The sequence below is a fragment of the Odocoileus virginianus genome, chromosome 8 (genome assembly GCF_023699985.2).
Source record: "Odocoileus virginianus isolate 20LAN1187 ecotype Illinois chromosome 8, Ovbor_1.2, whole genome shotgun sequence".
Lineage (NCBI taxonomy): Eukaryota > Metazoa > Chordata > Mammalia > Artiodactyla > Cervidae > Odocoileus > Odocoileus virginianus.
Genome location: NC_069681.1, coordinates 39483480 through 39496591, shown reverse-complemented (window position 1 = coordinate 39496591; position 13112 = coordinate 39483480). Strand labels below are relative to the sequence as shown.

Here is a 13112-nt window from a genome sequence, read left to right as displayed (position 1 = left end):
CTGGGTGGGCCCAGTGTCTCCCCTGGAGTCCACCAGGTCTTCGCTAGTGGCTCAGACAGTAAAGAATCCACCTGCAGTGCACGGAGACCCAAGTTTGATCCCCGGGTTGGGAAGATCCCCTGGAGAAGGGAATGGCTACCCACTCCAGTATTCTTGCATGGAGAATCCCATGGACAGAGGAGCCTGGTAGGCTATAGTCCATGGGGTCTCAAAGCATTGGACATGACTGAGTGACTAACACTGGTTCAAGTGTAATCATACTGTCCTAAGGAGGAAGTAGGGGGATCAGAGTCAGAGAAGGAGGCCATGGAGGCAGAAGTTGGGGAGCTGTAGGGACAGGAGTCGAGAAGTGCAGGTGGCTTCTAGAAACTAGAAAAAGCAAGAGCCTTCCTACCACTTCCAGAAGGAAAGCAGCCCTTCTGACACCTCAATTGAGCCCAAGCCCCATAAGACTCATTTCAGACTTCCGACTTCCCCATCTGTGTTGTTTTAGCAAAGTTTGTGGTAGCTTGTTACAGCAGAGATAGAAAACTAGTACACTGACCGTCTTCTGCATGGCTACAGCTGAGTCTTCGTCCCTGGGCTAAAACCTGTACAAGCACCAGTTACATTAAATTCACTCAACACCTCAATAAGGTTGAATAGTATTATTCTCATTTCACAGATGAGAAAACAGATCCAGAGAGATGAAATGAATAAGCCCCGCATACTCCGGAGCCGTATGGTCAGCATGGATGGAGTCGGCACTGGGAGGCTGTGAGTCTGTATTAAAAGTCTGTACCTCTAACCCCGATGAGAACTGCCTCCCCTTGAAGCCTGTTAACGGGACTATTGCATAAAAGGTGAGCAGTTTTGTGTATATGTCTACACGTTTGCATATTAGCAAGCAGAGCAACAAAGTGTTAAATGTGTTGGTTGAAATGGCACCTTGAAGTTTTGTTTATGATATATATATATATTTAATTTAATTGATTGATTTACTTTGTTTATGTTAGACTGAGTCTTCATTGCACACAGGCTTTTCTTCAGCTGCGGCAAGCAGGGGCTGCTCTTCATTGCGGTGCATGGGCTGCTTGTTGGAATGGCTTCTCTTGCTGCAGGGCGCAAGCTCTGGAGTATGGGCTTCAGCCACTGTGGTGCCCCAGCTTAGCTGCTCTGAGGCATGTGGAATCTCCCCAGACCAGGAGTCAAACCCATGTCCTGTGCATTGGCAGGTGGATTCTTATCCACTGCACCACCAGGGAAGTCCTATATGCATTTTCCACTAAATATTTTTTTAATTTCTGATTTAACTCAAATCAGAATCTCAATGAGTCCTGCATATTACATATGATTGCTGTCCCTTTAGCGTCTTTTAATCTAAACAGTTTTCTTCCCTTTTGTTTTCATGTTGCTTGTTTATTTTTTCATGCTGCGTATTTCTTGGTTTGTTTGGAGAGGAAGTGGAACTGACAATCTGCTGAAATAACCATGTTCTTATCCTACTTTTAATTTTATATCTTTAAATGTCTGATAAATAAAATTATTTTTCCTGTTTGCATCCCAAATATTATGCACTTTGCCATCATATTGTTGTTGTTTAGTACTTAAGCCGTATTTGACTCTTTGTGACCCCACGGACTGTCGCCCTCCAGACTCCTCTGTCCATGGGCTTTCTCCAGGGAAGAATACTGAAACAGGTTGCCATTTCCTTTTTGAGGGGATCTTCCCGACCTAGGGATCCAACCCATGTCTTCTTCATTGGCAGGCAGATTCTTTACTGCTGAGCCACCATGGAAGCCACTTGCCATCATATAGCCACTTTAATTAGACTTCAATTAGTATTGTATTATTTTTGAGACCCAATTACAGCAGCTTGAAAGGTATTTTTATATTCTGCGAAACACTGCCACACGTTGAGTTTATAACCTCCCCTTTTTCTTCAATTTCCATGAGGATATTCAGACTTTTAAAAAATCCACAGATGATAATGTTTAACCATGCTACCCTTTAGTAATCCAAATTTTACCAAATCATCTTGGTATATCAGTTGTCACTGTGTTATATTTTGATGACACTGAAGTCCCTCTTTAGATTGCTCAGAAAAATATGTAAGCAAATAAGAATACAAGGTAGATGGTCTCTGAAACACATAACGTATATAGAAATATCAAGTGGATCTCCTGCTAAAGTGATAGCATATTTAGATTTGATATGTCAGGAGTCACTTATGTACTGAACATAGAACATGACTGATCTGCAATGACCAAAACTCTTATCTATTGCCTCCTTTATAGCCATCATAAACATATAAATGTTTTATTCCAATGTGTACTGCATATAGCCAGGTTCTATTTCTGATGCAGTTAGCATTTATGTTTTTATTCCACTTGAGAAGTTTTTGGACCATGAACTCTTCCTTCTTTTATATTATCCAGCAAGTTTGGAAACCAATGCAACAGCTGAGATGTTTTATTTTCACTCGATTGGCTTCCATAGGTACATCATGATTGATCAAAGAACTATAATGTATAATGTATATATATACATGCTACTGGGAATACACAGCTAAAACAAAACATACCCGAATCTCCTTATTTAGAGGGAGTTGAAAGAGAGAGATCATAGGAAAGTCAGCAAGTGCAATTCAGACTCATCTTTCTCTTTGGCAACCGTCTCCCTATCTACTTTTCATATGTTTCCAGTATGTTTGGACACAGGAATTTAATCTGCATACTAGGAAGCCCAGTGCTATTGGAAGCTGATGAGATGGTGTTTGTTACAACTTCATTCAGTTATGGGGTGGAAGGGAGGTTAAAGGATGAAGAAGAATAAGGGAAGGCTGAAAAGAAGAGGGGAGTCAAGAGAGACTGTAGGTAGACAATGAGAAAACCAATGGAGACTAGAAACATGAAGAAAATAAAGTACCTTTAGGGTGGAACAGAATTTTAAAGCAAGTAACTCAAAACTCACTAACAAAAGTTTGCATAAATTGCAAACGTTGAGTTTGATTAAAAGATAATCTCTTCTAAGTCATAACAGACTTCTCTTTATTTTATTCTCCTATTCTAAAGTTTCATTGTGTTCATAGCTCAGCTTTTCATTACTCTTAAAAAGAAGAAAGTCAATTAGTATTTTCATTGGTTGCAAGGTTACCTTCTTTTGTAGATATTATTTTATAAATATAACCTTGGCTAACCATTATTGTAATTCACATAAAATAACAAGGCAAAATACTAAAAGGCGACATTTTGCTATTTCACATTATAGTCATTCATTTTTACCCTTTGTTAGACAAATATACATATGTACCCAGATCCTAATGCCTGGACAAATCATTTTCACCCTTTATGGCATTATTTTTAGATATTTAGGTTAATATTTTTAGATACTTAGGTTACTATTTATAAATAATCTCTTCTTTCAGTATAATCCATGATTTCTCTTTATGTAAAATTAAATACTAATTTGTAAAAGCTGTAAGTTAAGATTGAACATTTTTAACTTAGCCAAAGCTATAAAGTTCAGTTTATGCATTCTTGAGCTATTCATAAGCCCATTTTCAATACTCTTGTGTTATAGAAGTATTAAATTACAGCTTTGCAGTAGATTAGGTTTCTTTGTATTATAGTATTTATACATCTGGTTGGTCTATTATCCATTTTCTCCGTACTATCTTATAAACTGATTAGGACATAACTCTTTTCTCTATTGTATTTATAAGAGCCCACCATAGCATGGATTTAAAAAGCAAAATTAAATACCTAATATTTCTGGCTTAGAAAATCATTGGTTCTCAATCCCTGTATTGTAATTCTGTCTATAGATCTACCTACCTACATTGAGCTTTAAAAAGAAAATGCAATTAGAGACACAGATTGCTGTGAAGGAGGAATTATATTCTGCCAACAGTAATGAGTAAAATTTCCCCATTCCTGACCCCAGATAGGCCATCTTTGAGTCTCATTATAGGAAGACTTGGATGACACTCATGTCTTAATACAATACGTAATATATAAGTATGTTCACAGATCACTTGGCATTTCTTTGGGCTTTAAGAAGCTGAGCCTTTGTGTCCTAAAATTATAGGCACATAATCCGTGAATCTGCTGTGTGGCCAAAAAAAAGAAAAAGACTTGAGCATGCTCTTTTTGTTTGCTGAAGACTCAATATGCAATATGAAAGCGAGATGTTTTGTATTTTACTAAGCGATAAAATGTCATTCAAGTGATAATACCCTTCACCACTTAGCAGTTTCCAGCTTTCATGTTTAAGAAAAACAGACTAGGTGGACTGGTTAAATCCAGCTAAAGGTAAGGGGGCTTTGAAAGCGCTTACTTATGGTTTTGGGGATCTGGCTATATAGTCTACCAAAAATGGGTATGCCAATTTAGAAATGCAAGCTGGGCAGAAATGGGCAGTGGTGAAGGTTTGGGTATGTAGGAAAATGTGCCTGGAAATTGGCCTGATTTGTAAAATCCAGGGTCATTTTCATTTGAAAACAATGAGAGTAAGAGTTGAAACTGTTCCTGTTGTCCTTCCCCTGAGCTTCCCATAGTGGCCAGGACTTCGTACTCTCTGTGAAAGTGAAAGTGAAAGTCACTCAGTCATGTCTGACTCTGCGACCCCATGGACTATACAGTCTGTGGAATTCTCCAGGCCAGAATACTGGAGTGGGTAGCCTTTCCCTTCTCCAGGGGATCTTCCCGACCCAGGGATCGAAGCCCAGGTCTCCCACATTGCAGGCAGATTCTTTGCCAGCTGAGCCACATTACTCTCTGTGATGGTTTCCTCATTGTCCCTCTGCACAGTTGTTCTATGAGCTTCTTCGGGGCAAGGACGCGGTTTATCTGAGCAGTAGCCCAGTCACAGTGGCTGGCTCAGTGGCAGGCACTTAGTAGCTGTTTGTGAAATGTATGTAGAATGAAATGAGTGAGTGAGTGAATACAACGAGCTTCTTTTGAGATATTCTTACACTCCTGTCTATGAGCTCCATGGACCAAACCCTCCACTGGGCATATATGTGTGTGTATGCATGCTTAGTCACTCAATTACATCTGACTCTTTGAGACCCCCATGGACTGTAGCTCCCCCCAGGCTCCTCTGTCCATGGAATTTTCCAGTCAAGATTACTAGAGCAGGTTGCCATTTCCTACTTCAGGGGATCTTTCCCACCCAGGGATAGAACCTGAGTCTCTTGCTCCTCCGGCACTGGCAGGCAGATTCTTTACCACTGCGTCACCTGGGAAGCCCACATCACAAATACTCAGAGGTTTGTTGCTTGATAGACTTGAGAGGAGCATTCAGATTTGTAGATGGGAAACCAAAAGTCACCAATAACTTACTTACATTTAGCATGCTTTTTCTTTCTAATAATATGTCTTCAAGTATCTTAATATAATTGTCCCAACGGCCTTTTAGCTCATCCCCTGGGTACACTTGCACAGTCTTAGAAAGGGAATGTAGGGATCAAAAAGTTGCCTGTATAATTAGCTTATACTCCTTTGCCTTGGCTGCATAGAAAGTCTGGAAAATCCTAATGAGTATTGAGAGGTGTTAAAAGAAGGTTGCAGACTTAGTCACAGATCACTCATATTATCTGATGTCTTCTCAGTCTTCCTCCTTTCTCCTCTCTCTCTCATTTCCTTTCCCATTACTCCTCTTCCCATCTTATCTCTTGTCCTCTTCTGCCTGTAGGAGCTTCCCAACCTACGAAAATGTGCACTGGACCGTGGCCTGTATAGTCCCTGGAATTGTTCTCAGGGTAAAAAACCTTCATGAGTGTTAGAAACAATTAACATTTCCATTTACAACTAGACCCAAAGCTTTCTGAGTGGCAAAGATGTAAATTTATTTTAACCTTAAACCTAACGTATAATTTTTGTGTGAGAAACCAGTAGTGGGAGACTAGTGTGATTGGGAGATACATTTCAATTAATTCTTCCACCAATACCTTATCTCTTCTGCATCAGAACCTTTTATAGTGGTAAAATTAACAATTATGCAGCTGATGGCTGGCTAAATCCACCGGGGGACTGGAGAGAGCCTCAGATAACACGACACATATAAATCATTCAGGAGAACAATTCATGAAAGAAAAGTTATCTATGTTTGGGATGACATTGGAAGAGCTAAATAGGAGTCGATTTGAAGAAGGGACATTTAGGCCCATTGTCCAGCTTGCCTTTTTTTTTCTAATTGTGTCATAATATACATTTTTAAAATTAATTATCCATTAGTGGCAAGATAAATGTGTCTTCTTGCATGAAGGAAATAGCAGCCTTGGTGGTGAAAGATTATTTTACCTGAGTAGCACTCAGAAAGAAAGCTGTTACCAGGTAAAGTGGCAACCATCCTTTGAAGAAGCACAATGAAGGGTGACAGGCAAGCCCATGTTTACCAAACTGCATAGAGGACAAGTGGACTTCAGCCCACCGGTCAGTTACATCTGGAGAGGGAACCATGCCTGGAATGGTATTACACCAGACCACACACATCACCATGTAGTGAGGACTTCAGACTACAGCAACCCATGAAAACTGGATCCTAGGGAGTACCAAGCAGTATTTGCAGGATTTATTGTCCTTAATATTTGGCAAGCACCTGGAGGACTGACCTCATGCCTAAATCTTCAGTCACCTTTAAAAGACGTCTATGCCGGTACTTTTTATAAGTGTCTTGTTCCTGATGTGGGGAAAAGATATATGCATGCATGGATTCTGGGACAAGCTAGAATTTACTTATTTTTATTGGGGTATAACTGATTATGACAATGACATGGTTAGATAGCATCACCAACTCAATGGACATGAGTTTGAATAAACTCCAGGAGACAGTGAAGGACAGGGAAGCCTGGCGTGCTGCAGTCCGTGGGGTCACAAAGAGTAAGACATGACTTAGAGACTGAACAACAACAACAACAAAAACAAAAACAAAAACTTAGTATATTAACAACGTTGTGATAGTTTCAGATGGACAGCAAAAGGAACTCAGCCATATGTATACATGTATCCATTCTCCCCCAAACTTTCCTCCCATCTGGGCTGCCACATACCATTGAGCAGAATTCACTGTGATATACATTAGGACCTCAATGGTTATCCATTCTAAATATAGCAGTGTGTATATGTCTATCCAAAACTCGTTAACTCTCTCCTCCCTCCATCTTACCTTGGGCAACCATAAGTTCAGAAACAAACCGGAATTCAATAGGACCAATTGCCCCATTCTACAGTCTTGCAAGGGATCTGTTTTATTTATTTATGGGCTCAGTCGCTTCAGTCATGTCTGACCCTTTGCAACCCCATGGACTATAGCCCACCAGGCTCCTCTATCTATGGGATTCTGCAGGCAAAAATACTGGAGGGGGTTGCCATGCCCTCCTCTGTGGAATCTTCCCGACCCAGGGACTGAACCCATGTCTCTTATGTCACCTGCTTTGGCAGTCAGGTTCTTTACCTCTAGCACCACCTGGGACACCCAAGTACACGTATAGCTATGACAATATTATGTATGTAATAAAACACCCTTTGTCCTTATACATTGTAGCTTGAATTGTTTGCTTGATTCCTTCTGTTATTTCCATAATTTCAAGGTTAAAAAACTCCTCCAGGTTTTGTCACCGAAGGATGGTTAGACAGATTAGATCCTGCCAGACCACTTTCCTCCTTTGCCCAGTGAAACCTCTTCCATACAGATAACTAAAGATAAAATCATCTGAGAATTTTACAACATGTTAAATATTGAGAGTGAACAATGTTCTGAGCCCCTGACAAATATTCCACTTTTTAAGAAACTGACTTTAGCTGTTATCATGTATGAAGTCATATGTGCTGGTACTTAACACATTGTACAGCGCTTGTCATATAGCAGACACCTCAAAAATGTGTTTCCTTCCTACCTTTCCTATATTAAGAGGTATCTATTCCTTCCCATGAGACTATTTTCTCATTGGCAGAGATGCTTTGTTACCTGACTGTTAAACTACAGCCCCTGGGCCAGGGCTTGGTACAGAATTGACCTCAAATACCTAGTTGATGCTTGAACAACTGAAAGAATGAATACACTCTCAATGAACAGTATAACTAGAAAAGGTAGGGTAAGTCCCATTTTTCAACCTTAATTAGTATTTGTCAACACATTTTACAAATTCTGTAGGCCTACTTTTATATACTTGTGTTCCAGGCTATTAAGACGTTTAGTTCAGTCTCTCAGTCGTGTCCAAATCTTTGCAACCTCATGAGATGCAGCACACCAGGCCTCCCTGTCCAACACCAACTCCTGGAGTTCACCCAAACTCATGTCCATTGAGTCGGTGATGCCATCCAACCATCTCATCCTCTGTCGTCCCCTTCTCCTCCTGCCCCCAATCTTACCCAGTATCAGGGTCTTTTCAAATGAGTCAGCTCTTCACATCAGGTGGCCAAAGTATAGGAGTTTCAGCTTCAATGTCAGTCCCACTGATGCACACCCAGGACTGATCTCCTTTAGGATGGACTGGTTGGATCTCCTTGCAGTCCAAGGGACTCTCAAGAGTCTTATCCAACAACACAGTTCAAAAGCATCAATTCTTCGGTGCTCAGCTTTCTTTATAGTCCAACTCTCACATCCATACATGACCACTGGAAAAACCATAGCCTTGACTAGACGGACCTTTGTTGGCAAAGTAATGTCTCTGCTTTTTAATATGCTGTCTAGGTTGGTCATAACTTTCCTTCCAAGGAGCAAGCGTCTTTTAATTTCATGGCTGCAATCACTATCTGCAGTGATTTTGGAGCCCCCCAAAATAAAGTCTCTCACTGTTACCACTGTTTCCCCATCTATTTGCCATATATAACTAATTCCATTCTCTTTCAAACTGACTCTCAAGATTTGATGGTTCAAGGGTTACTTTTAGATTACTTTCAACTCATCATCATTTTCCCAGGCACATATGCAATTCCTTTCCCTGTGTGTGAGGGACCCGAGTTATAGTCGGTACTGAAGTAAGAGCTGTTGAATTTGAAATCAGATTCTTTTCTTTTCCACAGTTCTTATGAATGATCCCATAATCTTCTTTACCTCATCTTATGTATTTTGAACAACTACTTTTGAACAACTTCATTCTCTCTACTGAAGCTTGCATTGTTTCTCTTCTAGAATGGCAGATTTAGTACTAGCTTTTAGACAGAATATTTTCATCAAATATTAACATTACAAAGGTGTGCATCTTTAATTAGTAAAAATTATTCTTTTTCCGTATTTCATGATTTCAAAGAGCTCTCTAAGTTTCGTTTTGCCTTCCTCTTCTTAAAATCACCTGGGCATTGCATCTCTTCTCCCTGCCTAGCAGTGTGCTCTTTCCAGTATTCTTCCTTCTCCTGGGACTCAGACTCTGCTAGACTTGCTTCTCATGGGCTGCGGTCTTTCCCTTTATTGATGGTTTCCTCTACCACCCCCACCTTTGCCTCTTTTCCTTTTCCTTCCTTCCGTTTCTCTTTTGGGAGACTTCAGACAAAGCTCTCCAGGCTAAGGAAGGGTTTTTCATCTTGCTCTCAGTAACACTTATCTCCCTTCTCTCTGTGGTTTTCCTGACTAGTTTCCAAACGATCACTTGTGTTTCATTTTCTCCTGTGTCCCTTCATGAAATCTGTTTTATTAACCTTCCCCACCACTCCAGCCCTGTTCTCTTCAACCCGTGTCCTCCTCTTACACCCAGAGAACTTCATGCACTTTTTAGGACTTCTGCTTCCTGTTTTGGTTTCCATGTTCATTCTGGGCCCTTAGAGCTGGCACAGGGGAGACCTGCCTGAGCTTACCAGCAAACCTGTGTCCTTTTTTATTACAAAGAGCAGACATAGCCCCACAGCAAAGACATTGTGGGAAAGCAATTTTTGTGTGTGTGGTTTTCCGTACCTGCTTTAGTTTTTTGGTGACTCTGAAAACCAAAACAAAGCAAACAAGACCACCAAACAACCAAACACTGACAAGTTTTTAAACAGTAATAGTCCCGCTTGCCTCAATTCTACGTTTGTGTCTGTATTTCCAGTCAAAAGTTTACCATTATTTTTATGGAAATTATTAATGCAGCAAAAAAGCTTTCTGTTGCGATCATGATGTTTTCTATGCCCATGGTTTTATTCCTGAAGAGAATGAATTGCGTTCTGAATTATTAGGGCTGTCTTTCCAAAGTACTTATCCTTTTCTCTCAATGCTGTGTCCAACCTTATGTTTTTCCCTAATCACATGAATCACCCATTAAACTCTTTGTTTCCTGGAATTTGAATTGGAAAAGTTCTTGTTTAAAGAAAAAACTCAGTAAGTTTTTGTTGGATGAATGGGGAAACCTTAATTTATCTCATGCCAGTTGTAATAATAATTAATGTCTTCATCTCTGCCACTATTACATCATCTTTACCACAACAGCTAACACTTACTTGCTCTTTGCCAGGGACTAACCCTTTAAAGACATTATCTAATCATAGTAGTTGCATGTAAGTTTGTTTTTCTTTAGAATAGCTTAATTTAGATTTCAAGCCTTCATTCTATTAAGATTGTCATGCTTTATCTCGGATACGTCAGGGTTTCCCGTTTTCTGGTGTCATTTCTAAAAATCACGGTTGTGACAGACACTATTTTTTTTTTTTAATTTACTTTCTAGTTTTTGGCTATACCACAGAGCATATGGGACCTTAGTTCCCCAACCAGGGATTGAACCTGTATCTCCTAGAGTGGAAGGGCAGAGTCTTAACCACTGGACCACCAGGGAAGTCCCAACTTTGCAACCAATGTAACTCCCTCAACTGTGTTGTTAACAGCATGCTGATATATTTTAATAAGTATAATATTAATATTATACTTTAATATATTTAATTTTAATAACATATAATTAATATTATATATTGATATACTTTGATAAGTAAGCAAAGTGTCCAACTTACTACTCCCATTTCTCTGCCTCAGTTGCGGCTAGCTTAACCAATTCTGGCCAAGGAGACATGAGAGAAAGCCAGCTGGAACTTCTAGGGTAGCTTTTGCGTCCACAAGGCTTGATGCTGGCTCCTCCCTCTCTCCTTTCTGCTTTGATCTCAGATGTAATACCTGGAGCAGGGGTAGCAATGTTGTGGCCATGCAGAAAAGGCCCTAAAGAACCAATTTGAGTAATCATCTGTTTTTGGACTTCCCATTATGTAAGAAAAATAAGTGACTATTTTTTTAAAGCCACTGGAATTGTCTTTTATGCTTCTTACAGCTGAATGTAGTATTCCTAAGTAATACAGGAGGGTTATGGAGTGCTATAAATGCAAACCTCCTTCATCGATAGCACTTCAGTGCTGTCATTCTTCAGGCACTAACACCTCATCTAGACCAGCATTGTCATTTAACACAGGCCATAACTGAGGTCCCTTGTACCTGGCTAATGGTTGTTTTACACTCTGCAAGTTTGTATTCTGGTTCTTTGCCATGATGGTGCTGGTGGTGGTGGCAAGGATGTCATTTGTTTTGGTGCCATTCTGGGATATGAGAGTATTTGCAAAGCTGATGATAGGTCTGTCTGTGGTGGACTGTTACAATGGTTGCTCCTGTTTAACCATCCCATTGGGTATTCATGCTGTGTGTAGACCTTTTCCATTTTGACTCTAGGCTTGGTCTCTTGACTTGTTTTGGCCAATGACACATTAGCAGGCTTGGTTTACACAGAGGTTCAATAAGCTGCCTGTACACTGGGGCTTGTCTGCTTGGAATGTTCCCAGACATCATGGTCTGAGAAGCCTAGTCTCATAGAGAGACCACTGTAGGAGAACAGAGACACTCCAGTTGACCTTTAGCTGAACAATCAGTCAACAGCTTGTAGAAACCAGAAGACATGCGAGTGAGCCATCTTGGGTATTCCAAGCCTGCTGAGCCTCCAAATGACAAATTTGAACCATGTCGAGCAGAAGAATTGCCTAACTGAGCCCTGGCAATCCATAGAATCATGAGCATAATAAAACGCTTGTTGATTTAAGCCATCAAAGTTTGGGATGATTTGTTACCCAATAATAGATAACTAGAAATTGTCCCTTTCCCCTAGATACACCATGATTTAGAGAATTGCAGTATTGTAATGACTAGCACAGCTCTAAATTTTTTTTAAAGATAAGTATTTGATTTTGACTTTTTGCTTCAAGGCTTAGATATAATTTTTTGTACGTATGGAACACAAGAAGCCTGATACATTCATGAGCCAATTCAAAACACTGCATTTTCTATTTTATTTTACTTAGCATTTATATAGTACTCATTATCACAAAATATAGGTGCTTTACAATGTTATTATTTAGCATTTATATAGCACTTTTTGCTTTCAGTGTATGCTACAAATTAATGTTTATGATTGCAAACTGACTATAGTCATTTAAATTTTAAAATTATTTCATAATCTTCCTTGTAGAGGATAAAATGTATAACCAATATCGGGCTTAATTTATATGTCCCTTGAGAATGTGCATATGTTGACTGTGTAGAGGGCTGGGTCCAAGACAATGAGTAGAAATGGGGCATCAATGCAATTGTGACAAAGACCACACCAGAAAATCTGAATTGAAAAAATGAGTCCCAGCCAATTGCAATGTTTGATACAAATATCCTTTCAAGCAGTATTTGATACAAATATCCCAGAAACCATAACTATTTGCACAGCAATTCAAGCTGGAGTAAGTACACCACAGTAGACCAGAGCAGAAGTTCTGGAATAAGACAACTGGAGAATGTTTTCAACCTCTCAGATTATGAACTTTTTTTTTAAGACTTCTTTTTTCATGTGGACCATTTTTAAAGTCTTTATTGAATTTGTTACAGTATGCTTCTCTCTTATGTTTTGTGTTTTTGACCAAAAGGCATGTGGAATCTTAGCTCCCAGACAAGGGATCAAACCTGCACCCCCTGCATTGGAAGCTGAAGCCTTAACCACTGGATCACCAGGGAAGTCCCAGAGATTACTAGCTATTTATCCATAAAGCAGATATTGATTTTATAGAGTGATTGTGATAATGAAATTGGATAACACCAGGAAAAACACTTTGTGTAGGCCTGATACAGTGAAAATGTGTAAAAAGTTAAAGCTATTCTTATTACTAAGATTCTGTTAGTTACTAGCTGAGAATTAATTGTTT

The 13112-nt window shown here is 39.6% G+C and overlaps 1 long non-coding RNA gene across 1 annotated transcript in view; it reads left to right on the top strand.

Annotated features, from left to right (window-relative positions):
• Positions 1-671: 671 nt before the first annotated feature.
• The window catches only part of LOC139036241 (uncharacterized), a 61762-nt gene continuing 49321 nt past the window's right edge, over positions 672-13112 (top strand). The window contains exon 1 of the long non-coding RNA XR_011488947.1: positions 672-842. This is a non-coding gene — a long non-coding RNA (uncharacterized lncRNA). The remainder of the gene's footprint in view (positions 843-13112) is intronic.